We start from the raw sequence: 13,528 nt of genomic DNA, 5'->3' as shown, positions 1-13,528 counted from the left end.
TCTGTCATGAATCCATGAATCACCTCCCACATGTACATATTTTTCAAAAGTAGACAACCCAGGCTACTGAACTTTTTGGGCACTTTTCATACAGCCATTTTACCATCAATCAGAATGTGAAAATCGTTGATTGCTTCCTGTGCTCTTCCCAGCAACAGAGGTTGCCATATTCGAAAGGCATGCTGCCTTTCAATATGGTGCATGTGATCACTCTGGAGAGCAGATAGATGGGGGTCCAAAAGTAAAATTAAGCAATACGTAAAATATTTCTAATGTTTTTCCAATCAAAATTATTGGGTCTATTCACTAAAGAAAGAGTTGGCAAGAGAGTTTCAGCTCCCTGACTTTATACATTATGAAGGTTCAACTCTATTAGCTTCCTGCAGGAAAATGTTGGCTGGCCCTGGGTAATTTATAGTTAAGCTAAAGGGACAGCCAAGCATCCCATACAGTCATAGCAAATAAGAATGCAAGTACATTGTAAGTGCTTTAACTCCTTCGTGACATAGGCTGATTCTATTTTTTGTACCCTTCGTGACAATGGCTGTTTTATCGTTTCTGCGGTGTTTGTGTTTAGCTGTAATTTTCTCTTAACCCATTTACTGAACCCACACAAGTTATATATTGTTTTTTTCAGGACAAGAAGGGCTTTCTTCAGACACCATACTTTTTTCATATGATGTAATTTCCTATAATAAAAATAATAAAATATGACGAAAAATTTAAAAAAACCCACATTTTCTCACTTTTATTTGAAAAATCTTGTATTCATCATAAAAAACTACTGAAAAAACCTGCTAAATAGATTCTACTATTTGTCCCGAGTTTAGAAATACCCAATGTTTTTATGTTTTTTTGCTTTCTTCTACACGTTATGGGGCAATAAGTACAAGTAGCGTTTTGCTAATTCAAAACCATTTTTCTCTGAATCTGGTAATTCTGTCTCCATGTGGTATTTGGGGCATCTTTGAAGCCAGCAAATAAAATTTACCCCACCAAACCATATATTTTTGAAAACTAGACACCCCAGGGTATTTTAGATGCTGATAGTTTAACCCTTTCCATGCACTAATCCTACCACCAACCCTTGTCAAAGTTTGTGATAGTAATTGTTTTTGGTGTTTTTTTTAACACACTTCGTACTTCAGGTGTGAAATTACAGCTCCTGGTATATGTTGCTGTCACACAACACCCCGATATGTGTTCAGCAACATCTCCTGAGTACATTGATACCCCACATGCATGGGTCTGTCAGATTCTTTGGGGGCAAAAGGGCCACATTTGGAACATGAGCAATTCAGTTTTTCAACTAGGAAGTTTTACATCTGGGTAAAGAAAAATGCTTGTACCCAACTATCAGTAGGGACAGGTTACAAGAAAGCCTGGCCTATCTCCAAGAAGGGATTTGATCTAGCACCTTAAGCGGTCCCTCATGCCACGGAATAGACACAGGGTTCACTTGTCAGTGCAAATAAAAACGCTTAAAAAATGGTGGAGCAAATAAAATCTAAAAAAAAAAAATAAAAATGGGAAACTGTGTGATACAACTTGAAGCAATTACCGACACAGAGTGCAGGTTTTCCAGGGCAATCTGGACAGTAAAATGTGGTGTCCTTTCTTTGCCCCATGCATACACTGCATCTCTTTTGGGGATTCTGCTTCTTTGCTGTAGGGGGGATTTTAAAAATAAAATGGGTAGCCCCAATTCTGCTGGCTCCCAGACACCACTTGGGCACCAGGTGCATCACGGTACAAGATACTTGAAATTACTTGGAGCTGAAACTGCAAAAAAGACAGTTTCAGCCCAGTGTCTGCTTTTTTGTGCCACAAAAAAGCGTTATAGGTTGCAATTTGCATTAGATAAATTGCAACCTTCTTGTACCAGGCCTTTGTCTTCCTCATAATGAGGTAGGGCTGTAGGAGTTGATCTGACAGATCAACTCCACCTATGTTCTTATTATAGGACCTGATGCACACTGGCTTTCTAGTGACCCCAGCTCTGCCACGGACAGATACCTCCACAGTTCTCTCATCGTGTATGGTGCTCAGCATGCACACCTCTTTTCTGTCCCTGAACTTCAATGCCAAAAGCTCCTCTTGACGTAGAGCTGAGGTCGCCCCCTTTCCTAGCCGGGTTCGTGCCAGGTGTTGTGGGAAACCCAAGCGGTTCTTTTTTATAGTACCGCAAGCTACCGTATTGAAACAATACAGCAGCTTGAACAAAGGGCCGCTTGTATAGAAGTTATCTACATACAAGTGGTAGCCTTTGTTCATAAGGGGGAATATTAGGTCCCAAACAATCTTGGCACTGGTGCCCAGGTGTTCTGGGCAACCTGGAGGGTCAAGGTAGCTATCCTTACCCTCGTATACCTGGAAGGCATGAGTATACCCTGTCTCACTCTTGCAGTGCTTATACACCTTCACTCCATACCTAGAGCGCTTGGAAGGAATATACTGCCTTCCTTTATATTTCATCAGGGATTCATCCACGCAGATATTCTTTCCAGGTGTGTAAACCTCTGGAAACCTGGCAGTGAGATGGGTAATCAGGGGGCGGATTTTGTAGAGCCTATCAAACTGGGGGTGCTCCTTAGGGGGGCACAGGCTGTTGTCATTAAAATGCATGAAATGAAGAATCATTTCATACCTTTGCCTAGTTATAGTCTGGGCATAAATAGGGGTACTACAGATGGGGCTGGTGCTCCAGTAGGAGCGGATGGAGGGCTTTTTTATAATGCCCATTAACATTGTGAGTGCCCAGAATTTAAGAAATTCTGGCACGTCAATGGGAGTCCATGGCTGTTTTGCCCAAAAAGAATTAGGGCTAGCAGCACGGTGCTGCTGGGCATAAAGGTTAGTTTGTGTGACAATGTCTCCCAAGACATCATCTCCCAAAAAAACCTGCACAAATTGCAGTGGAGTGAATCCTGTAACATCAATATTGATGCCAGGAATTCCAGAAAAAGGAGGGATAGCTGGGTTGTACCTATTAGGCGCTACCCATGCCTCTGGTGCACTGCCACGACTACGTGTGGCAGGCGTCCTAACAGCCACAGATACATCACTAGATGTATCTGTGAACTGACCAACGTCAAAATCTGACGCTGTATCAGTGGCCTCAGAATCTGTGGACAAAAAGGCATACACCTCCTCAGCCGTATACCGCTGCATGGTTACAATTGCAGCACAAATAGTGCGGAAGTAAAGGGTTAATGGCTCTAATAAAAAAATTAAAAATAAAAAAAAAACCACCTAAAAAAACAAAAAAAATAAAAGGGAAAAAAAAAGAACCCCAAAAACAATTGCCACTATGCAAGATCACTGTTTATGCAATGAAGGGGTTAATATTGAATGGGTGGCTCTTATAAGAGCCTTTGGATCAATATATATATATTTTATTTTATTTTATTCAGAATAAATAGAATACCTGTCACACACCGATCTGTCTCTCTCCCTCACTAGAAGCAAGTGAAGGAGGGAGGCAGATCCAATACGGGTCAAAGGCAATGTTTAGAAAACATTGCCTTTGATTTAGCAAATCATGATCACTCCATGACATCCAGCAACACCCCCCCCGATGATGACAGCAGCTCCGCCCCCCGGCTTGATGGGCGCCGCCATCTTGAAACACCGTGTGTGTTTCGAAGACGCCGGTACCGGGAAGGTAAGTTAAGCATTTAGGAAGCAATCGCGAGTTGCTTCCTTTGCTAAACAGGTGTTGCAAAGATGCCTCGCTACTGAGGCATCTTAGCAACACTAGCTAAGCAAAGGAAGCGACTCGCGATCGCTTCCTAAACCTGTTTTTCGGCGGCGGGCGCCATGTTTGAAAGACGTGCAGTCTTTCAAACATGCTTTTTTATTCGCCCCTAGGAGCGATCGTGGGGGGGCCAGAATGTTTTTTTTTTGGTGTTGCTCAATGCCTCGATGTCGAGGCATTAGAGCAACACCGTTTGAGTGAAAAAAATCGATCACGGATCGATTTTTATCACCCGTTTTAACAAATGACGGTCCTGGCACGTCATTTGTCGTAAACGACATGTTTTTCTGTGACATGCCCGGACCGGCAATTGTCATCAAGGGGTTAATATGCTATTATTAGGGAAAAGGGCACATACATTACCTTTGGGGGAAGCTGCAGCATGGCCTGTCATGGGCACATCTTACTCCAAGCATGCGGGTGACCTGGTTCTGGTGGAGAAAGGGTTAAAATTCTAGACCGAAAACATTAAATTCTTACCAAGGAATTTATTTTCCTTATCACCTCCAGGTAGCATAGGAGATGGCTCCGCCTATCCGAATAAGACAGGAAAGAATAAACCCCCCCAGAACCTCCCCCTATCCTTCATTAAATACAAAATACCAAAATATGCTAGATTGGAACTCCAGCAGCTTCAGCCCAAGATGTTGCGACCCCCGAAGAGGAATGAGCTTTGAGACCAGAGGGGGGTTCTTTACCAGCAGCCTTGTAAGCTTCAGCAATAATGGTGATCAGCCATCTAACTAACCATCTAAGACCCTTTCTAGCTCTGGAAAATGAAACAAACAGACTGGACGATCTCCATGGAGCAGTCTTCTGCAGATATGAGTCCAAGCATCTTCCTACATCCAAGCAATAAAGCAGGTATTTTTTTGTCATAACTAGGTTTAGGAGAAAAAAACAGCAGGACAATATCTTGCTGTAAATTAAATAGCGAGATGACCTTAGGAAGAAACCCCGGAGGGGTACACAAAACTACCCTATCCTCAAAAAACTAAAGGTAAGGACTCAAAACACAGAGAGACTGGATCTCAGCTGTTCTTCTAGCAAATGTCAATGCCACCAATAAGACAATCTTCCAGGTGAGAAATTTGAATGTCTTTGAGGGGTTTGAAAGGAGGGGAAGCCAGGATAGCTAAAACTAAATTCAGGTTCCAGGAGGGAACAATAGGTCTCTTGAACGGACAAAGTCTAGAGATGGCTTTCATAAAACGAGAGACCCAAGGATGCACAGCTAGCTGCTCATTCAATAGAAAGCTAAGGGCTGTCACATGAACCTTCAGGATGGCTGGAGACAGACCCTTATGAAAACCTGTTTGCAGGAAGTCTAAGATGTTGGTAACAGAAACAACAGGAGCAGAAGGACTTCCAGATTTTATCAAACCCGATATTGGTAACCTGCTTCTGGCTTCTCATCAGGGTATCAGCCACCTCTTCAGAAAGACCAGCCTGGATTAATCTTTCCCTTTCAGAAGCCAAGCCGTCAATATGAAGTAAGCGATGTTCGGGTGGAGGACAGGCCCATGGTGGAGCGGGTCCAGCTTGCTTTTCAACTTCTTTGGGCAGTCTACGGACAGACGGATTAGCTTTAGGTACCAAATCCTTTTGGGACCAGTAGGAGCATGAGGATCACCAGGCATCTCTCTCTTGATCTTCCTTAGAATTCTGGTGATGAGAGGAAGAGGGGGAAAGACGTAACTTAACTTGAAGTCCCAAGTCTAAAAAAAGGCATCCAGAGCTAACAGAGACATTTTTTTGTTGCTTGCTGTTGCCAGGAGGTTGATCTCTGGAGTTCCCCAGTCTCTTGTGATCTGCAGGAATGTAAAATACTTCAGGCTCCATTCAGAAATTGGACTGAAGAAGAGTCCCCAATTGGAAGCTCCTTCTGTCTCACTACTTGTTCAAGAAAGTCATTACCATGTGATTATCTGATAGGATACTCACTGCTTTTCCTCGTAATCTGTACTGCCAAGAAAGGAGCACTTTCCAGACTGCTAGAAGCTCCAGCACATTGATATGTAGTAGTCGTTCCTGGTTTAACCAGAAGCCTTGTCTGTATTCTTCTTCCAGTTTGACTCCCCACCCGGACGAACTGGCTTCTGTTGGAACAACTGTCCATGCAGGTTCGGTCCAAACCAGCCCTGAACACTGGCTCTTCTCAAAAGCCACCATTGGAGGGAAAAGCGAACGCTGGCTGGAATAGCATACTTTCTTGAGAGAGCCAAAATGGATCGATCCCATGTCTCTAGGATAAAACTCTGTAGAGGACGCATATGAACAAGAGCCCATGCCAGTGCAGGTCTTATATACATCATAATTCCGCACAAGAAGCTGGATAGAATCAAGATAGAATCTCAGACTGGATAGAATCAAGCGGGGAAGACTGGTGATATTTTTAACCTTGTCTCCCGGCAGGAGGTGACAGGAGGTGTCTAGGCCCAATCCTTGAAAGGAAATTGTTAGGGTGGGAAGCAAAGGGATTTCTGAAAATTGATAATCCATCCCAAATCCTGAAGTAGGCATACAGTCCTGTGAATTAGAAGATCTGGAGATCTTGCTGCCAGAAGCCAGTCATCTAAATAAAGGATCACCTTGATTCCTTCTTTTCTCAGAAAATCTGCAACTCATGACAGCTGCTTGGTGAAGCTTCTTGGTGCAGATGCGAGACCAAAGCGAAGGGCCTGGAACTGGAAGTAAGGAATCCTTCCCGAGGAAGGGAAGACTACCTGAAGAAACTTTTGCGACTCTTCTCTGGTGGGAACATGAAGATAGGCATCTTGAAGGTCAAGAGTAGCTAAAAATTCTCCCTTGCAAAGAAGCTCTATGGTGGATTATTATTATTATTTATTGTTTTATATAGCACCATCAAATTCCGTAGCGCTGTATAATGGCAGGACATAACAAGTAGTATGTAACATAACAAATTGACTAACAGAGACAACAGGTGAGGAAGCTCAAACGAGCTTACAGTCTAGAGGGAGTTAGGGTGTATTACACAATAGGTAAAAGTGCCGTTATTAGGGATAGACCAGCCACACTTGTAAAAGTATTGCAGGAGAGGGACTAGGAAAGGTGAGCTAAAGGAATATGGGAGGGCGTTAGTGTGCTATGTTGTAAGCATCCTTAAAGAAGTGGGTCTTGAGGGATTTTTTGAAGGAATAAAGGCAGGTGGAGAGACGGATAGACCGGGGGAGAGCATTCCAGAGGATAGGGGCAGCCCTTGGATCTGATTGACGCCATCCTAAACTTCTGTAAGCCACAAAATGGTTTAGAAACTTGAGATCTATAATCATTCCGAAACCTCCTGAAGATTTGGGAACAGCGAAGACGTAGGAGTAAATACCTCTTCCTCTTTGGCCCGTAGGCAAAGGGATCAACACCCCTTTGTTCATGAAGCCCTGAATAAGATCCAGAAGTGCCATCCTTCTGAAAGGATCCAAAGGGGGCTGATATCATAAAATGCTCTGGAGGAGTGCTGACAAGCTGCGCTGGAGACGATTGCCAGAGTCCAGGTGTCCGGAGATATTTGACCCCACTGATGTAGAAGTCTCGTCAGCATCCCCCCTACCGCAATGTTTCTGGCGTTTAGAGGAGGAAGGTCTGCCTCTTCCTCGGAAAGGACGAAACCTGGAACTGTAAGGTCTATCTCAAAATCAGGACTAAGGTCTAGAATCCTGACTCCTGGATGATTTAAATGGGTTGGGATGAAAGCAAGGCATAGGTTTATGTTTCAGAAAAAAATGCTTCAAGTTCTTTCCCGAACAGAATTTTCTCAGAGAAGGAGACCCCACACAAATGGTGTTTTGAAGCTGATTTAAACCATAGAGCTCTTCTTGAGACTACCGATAGGGCAGAGGCCCTAGCAGCCATACGAAGCAGTCCGTAGCTGAATCGCACAAAAAACGTATAACCTACATAGGTACAAGTAGAAAAAAATTCCCAAATCAGAAAACAGGACGCCAGGACTCTTCAACAGACAGCAAACTGCTAAACAAAATCAGCATATTCAAATAAATAGCGTCATATTACCGAAAACCCAGGAAAAAAATAGTTCAGAAACCGCCAAAATCCTCTGAACTGAGAGCTGCTTCTTGCTGCTGGGAAACGCTGACCTCAGGCACCCCCTGGCAGCCTGTGACAAGAACCGGAAAAATGTCACAGGCAGGAACCTGCGGCAACCACTGGCAGAGAAAGTGGCATTCTGACGTCGGGAAACGGGCTAGCCCGCACAAGGGCTGCCAAGGTAAGCAAAACCCGGGTCCCCAACTGAACATAATCCCTTTCGGAAATAAGCGATCCTCCCACGGATCGAACAGGAGCAGGGGGGGTAAAGCGCTCCCCCGCTACCCAAAGCAAGACGCCGGCACAGGGGAAATGAGCTCTCCCTCAAGCCCAAAGAAAAAACAAACGGGGATGACTGCACCTACCCGGGATAGGGCATGAAAGAACACTAAGGGAAAGAGGGAGATTCTGGGGGTTTTATTCTTTTCTGCCCTATTTAGATAGGTGGAGCCATCTCCTATGCTACCTGGAGTGACAAGGGAAATAATAATAAAAATTCCCCTCAATACCATCCACACTTAATTATAATGATATAACTAATATCATAACACTGTCTCTACCAAGAGAATTTATAAATGGGGTGCCTTGTTTCCCCAAGGAAATTAGACCAACAACCCACAAAATATGCTTTAACACAATATCTGTTATTTCAAATTTCCAATAAATTGGTCCAATCAGGTAATATGAATCTTTCCCAGACAAAGGCAGAACTTAATAAAGGAATATTTATTATGAACAAAACAATAGTCACAGTGCCTACAAAAAAGATGATAAACAGATCATTTATACCATATGATGTCCATATGCTGCTTATGACTCAATACCACAGACTTCCCAATTCCTTCCAAATGGCTTAAATTATGCTAGTCATATTTGTACTCTTTTTTTGTAGGGTGTGCTTTCCCTGTTCTAAATATGCACAAAAGGAGCCATAATGATTAATCTGTAGGTTTTTATTAATGTATGTTTTGGATATGGGAGAAATGTCATCCTGACTCCTAATGGTCACTTAGCATATCAAAACAATACACTATCTATGAGAGGATAGTATGCTCGCTTCACAAGAGCTGACACATAACAGTATGACACTAGTGCGTTTGCTCGTCTTTTGAGCATCTTTTGGTATTTTTGTGTTTTGTGCTAAAATTACCTGACTATTGCAGTGCAGTACATGCGTTGATAAGTGAAAAAAAGGTAGGGCTTCACTTTAAGTACGTTTTTGTTTTACATGCATGCTCTGGACACTTTTGTGTCCAGAGCATGTGGGGTTTGCCTGTAGTTGTCTTAGTTATGATTCATTTTTCAATTGGAAGTGCCCTCTACTGGTAGAATCAGGTAATTACCGTATTTGCTCAATTATAAGACGACCCCCAAAATTTGAATATTAATTTAGGAAAAAAGAAAAAGCCTCAATATAAGACTACCCTATAGGAAAAATGTTTTACTAGTACATATTAATTCCCATGTAAACTATTTTATCATATTTAATACAAACTTTGATTGAAAAAAATGTTTTTTTGTTTTTATTTCCTTTTATTTGCCACTCTTATACCCCCTATATGCCACTCTGCCTCCCTAATAAGCCACTCTGCCCCAGATATGCGTTTTAACCCCCTTTAATCCACTCTGCCTCCAGAAAACCATTAAACCTCCCATGCCACTCTTAACCCTCCCCATGCCACTCGTAACCCCCCCCGACTTACCAGTGCATCCCTTTACTTGTTGTGACCCGTGCTTCAGACTCCCTGGTGTCTAGTGGGGAAGCCTGTGCAATGCAGACCTCCGCAGTATCACATGACCTTCCGGAGCTCCATCATAGAAGACCCAGCGGAAGTTCTGGCAGCAACGGAGGTTGTCTGTGCGCATCCCGCAAAGGTTCACCGGCTGGGGCTTCTCCGTTGGGAACAAATCCCACTTGATCTGGGTGTACCAGGGAGGTTAGGATTGCTCCCAAGCGGGTTGCCAACAGCTTTGCGTACAATTTTATATCAGTATTGATGAGGGAAATGGGGCGATAACTGCTGCAGCTTTCCCTCTTTGTGAATGACAATAATTTGGGCCATTTGCATTTCCCGTGTTGGGGGTACTCCTGCTAGAAATCTATTGAACATCGATAGCAGACGAGGCAGTAGATGATGTTGAAATTTCTTATAATAAAATCCTGGAAGTCCATCAGGCTCTGGAGCTTTGGAAGCTTTGAGAGTGGCAATGGCGGCACGGAGCTCGTCCTCGCTGAGGGGCTCTCCAAGGCGCTCAATCTGGGACAATAAAAGACGGGGCAGGGACACCGAATCTAAGAAAGCGTGAAGGTAAGTCGGGTCCTGAGCCATAAGTGATGCCTTGTTGCCATCGTAGAGGTTTTGGTAATAAGTTGCAAATTGATTTGCTACGTTGCGGGGATGGATCCAACTATTGTTATTCGAGTCAATAATCTTCGAGATATTTTGTATCTTCCTCTGGGATCTCAACCTCCTAGCCAACATCGTGTCTGTTGTGGCGTTCAGCAAGTACAATGCATCCTTGCTGAGGAGAAGGTTCAGTTCCCCTTTCAGTTGGATTATTTCATGGAGCACATCAGCGTCCAAGGAGGTCTTGTGTGCTGATTCCAGAGTGCTCAATTTACTGGTGAGGGAGGCGATTGCCTCCTGGCGCAGCTTTTTGTGGCGGGCCCTTATCCGTATAAAGGAGCCTCTAATGTACGCTTTATGCATCTGCCAAATCAAAAGCGGGTCCACGTCAGGGGTTTCATTAAAAGAGAAAAACTCACCAAGGTCGCCTGATATTTCTTCCACCACCGACGCATCTGTAAGTAGAAACTCATCCAGTCTCCATTGCTTGGGGCCCGGATGCCAGTCGGAGAGACGATGGACACACTCTACAGCTCCATGGTCAGACCATATAATTGGGTGGATCCTCGAGGAACGAACAATATTAGCCTGGTGCTGAGCCATAAACAGATAGGCTATTCTCGAGTAAGATTGGAGGGGATGAGAATAGAAGGTGTAGTCCAATGTCCGCGGGTTGAGAAGACGCCACACGTCAACTAGAGCTGAAGTCGTCGCGAAGTCCTTGAGATGTTTAGAATTGAGTGGAGGATGGACCAGTGGAGCAGGGCCTCGTCTATCTAAGTGTGGATCCCAGAGCATATTGAAATCACCCCCAACAAGAAGTTGATGGTCTCTCAGTGGCAACAGAGAGTCAGTAAGGGCGGAATAAAAATAGGCTGCCGAGGAGGAAGGGGCATAAACGTTGAGGATTGCTGTTGGCTTATTATGCAGTAGACCTGTGAGAAGGAGGTATCTGCCCCACTTATCTTTCTTGATCGTGTGAAGCTGGAAGCCGAGGGACGATTTAATAAAGATGCTTACCCCATTCTTCTTTTGGGAGGGGTGTGTGGCATGAAAATGGGTACCAAAACACTTTTTGTGTATATTTAGGAAGGTGAGAGGAGCGAAGGTGAGTCTCTTGAAGGAGAACGATATCAGCACGGAGCTTATGGTAATAGGTCATCCCCAATTTCCTTTTCTGGGGAGTGTTGAGCCCCTTGACATTGTGAGAGATAATAGTCACATCACCAGACATTTAGCCGAGCAGGAGAAAGCTGTGACGCCGTCTGAGAGATTGGGCAGCTTGGAGACAGAAAAAAAAAAAAAGGAAAAAGAGAGGATGACGGGGGGAACAAGAAAAAGGAGTAACAAAAAACATACAGCATGAAACATAATGATCATAAAGGTGTAATGTGCTAGGCTGCATGAGAAGGGCCAACCTGGCTGACAAACCCTTTCGCCGTTGTCTCGGCGGTGCAAGAGTTATTGCGCCAGACCGTGTGAAGACCAGCATCGGTCTCGAGGGGGAACTAGCGGTACGTTCTACCTCAATGGCCTCCCTGGTCCAGTATAGCATGACTCTACCCCTAGTCAACGGAACATAGGTATGTGCTAGGAAATGATGTGCGTGTACACCATAACCAACCTGGCACGTCGTGCGAATGCCATTAAATAATAATTATAATGCGAAGGTCCGAAAAAAGAAACAGTAAACTGTATTAAACATGAGCAGGCCCCCACACCAGAACCACCCAGACGCTGCTAGACACATATAGGCGCTACAATTAGGACCCTTTCCTTAACAATTCAACGGATTGAGTCCACGTAAGTTCGCATACTCTTAATACCCCAAAGGATACCGGAGAGACGTGGAAGCTTTGAGCGCGGCGGGCCTTCTCGAAGTGGTCTTGCTGCCGGAGCGGTAGTCAGGCAGGTGTCTGCTTCTTCAACGAAGTCGTAATAAAGGCGAGTGGGTCCCGGGATTGGATTGTGTGGCAGCTGGGTGGTCAAGGTGGTATAACTCGTGAGGAGAGTGCCAACAGGATAGCGAAAACGACCCAGAACAGCTATCCCGGAGGTCGGTAATCCACGGTGCCGACAGCATTTATATCCTATGGGGCCTCACATGTAGAAATCAGGACATCAGTCCAATCGGCAGAAGTGCTGGGTCCACGGTCCTGACGACTTCTCTTGCGACCAGATGGCAAGGGAGGTAGACCCAGTGAACGAAGGAACTCAGTGGCCTCCGACGGGGTCTTGAGGATGTGGCTGTCACCTTCTCTGAGGACCTGGAGTGCGAAGGGAAATCTCCATCGATATGGTGTGTTGTTGGTGCGTAGATGAGCCTTTATAGGATGGAGAGCTTTGCGCCTTTGCAGTGTTCTGGGCGATAAGTCCGCAAATAATTAGAGCTCAATATTGTCGAGGCGCAACTGCGTGGCTCTAGCAGCCTTCATGATGTCCTCTTTGAGCGCGTAGTCACGCAGTTTGACAATGATGTCTCTGGGGTTGTCAGCGGTTTTAGTTTTAGGCCGTAGCGCCCTATGGATCTACGGCAATCTCTGACGCAGGCACATGTGGTAAGAGTTGCGTGAGGATCCGGCCCAGGACCTCATCGACATCTTGGTATGTCTCTGGGACTCCCCGAATACGGAAATTAGCCCTCCGTGACCTATTCTCCAGGTCCTCTTGTAGTGTTTCTATTTCTTGGCGAAGAGCGGCCATCTCTGTTTCCATCAAGTGTTGGCCACGTTGCAAGCCGGAGTGGGTGCGTTCCAGTGCGTCCGTTCTGGAACCAATATCTGTAATTTCGCGTGTCAGTTGGCGTAATTCAGCATGAATATGATCCATCAGGTCCTTTTTTACTGATAAGACCAGATCTTTGAGTTCCTCTACGTCTCTTTTGGTACAGGACACGCCATCGTGGGAAGCACGGGAACTTCGGCCGCGGGTGTCTTCTTCTGGAAGATGGCTGGTACTGTCTTCCTTTTCGGCAGCTTGCGAGATCCCCCAGTCATGCCAGGTATCGCAGCTATCGAATGGTGTGCGGTAAGTCGGGGTAGATAGCTATTATCAGTGCAAATGTTAGGGCGTCGTGGAGGAGCAGGTTCACTGCGCGTCCATCTTGGAGTTCGTCCAGCCACGCCCCCCTCGTGTGTATTTTTTTAATTTTTCCCAAACACAATGTACTTTAGGTATGAATTTACAGCTCCTGTCACACAACACCCCAATATGTGTTTAGCAACATCTCCTGAGTACAGTGATACCCCCATGCATGGGTTTGTTTGGTTGTTTGGGGGCTAAAAGGCCATGGGACATGTGCATTTTTCAAATTGGAAATTTGACATCTGATCATCCTGCCCCTGTGTTAATTGGGACATTG

The 13,528-nt window shown here is 44.8% G+C and overlaps 1 non-coding gene across 1 annotated transcript; it reads right to left on the bottom strand.

Annotated features, from left to right (window-relative positions):
- Positions 1-1,341: 1,341 nt before the first annotated feature.
- On the bottom strand, positions 1,342-1,471 carry LOC149286958 (small nucleolar RNA SNORA35). The gene has a single exon (XR_016277553.1). It is a non-coding gene; the product is annotated as a small nucleolar RNA SNORA35 (small nucleolar RNA).
- Between the last annotated feature and the right edge of the window lie 12,057 nt (positions 1,472-13,528).

This window comes from Sceloporus occidentalis, unplaced genomic scaffold (genome assembly GCF_023333645.1).
Source record: "Sceloporus occidentalis isolate IW3139 unplaced genomic scaffold, rSceOcc1.0.p SCAF_65, whole genome shotgun sequence".
Lineage (NCBI taxonomy): Eukaryota > Metazoa > Chordata > Lepidosauria > Squamata > Phrynosomatidae > Sceloporus > Sceloporus occidentalis.
The sequence above is the reverse complement of the archived record's forward strand: the minus strand, read 5'-3'. Positions and strand labels throughout refer to the sequence as shown.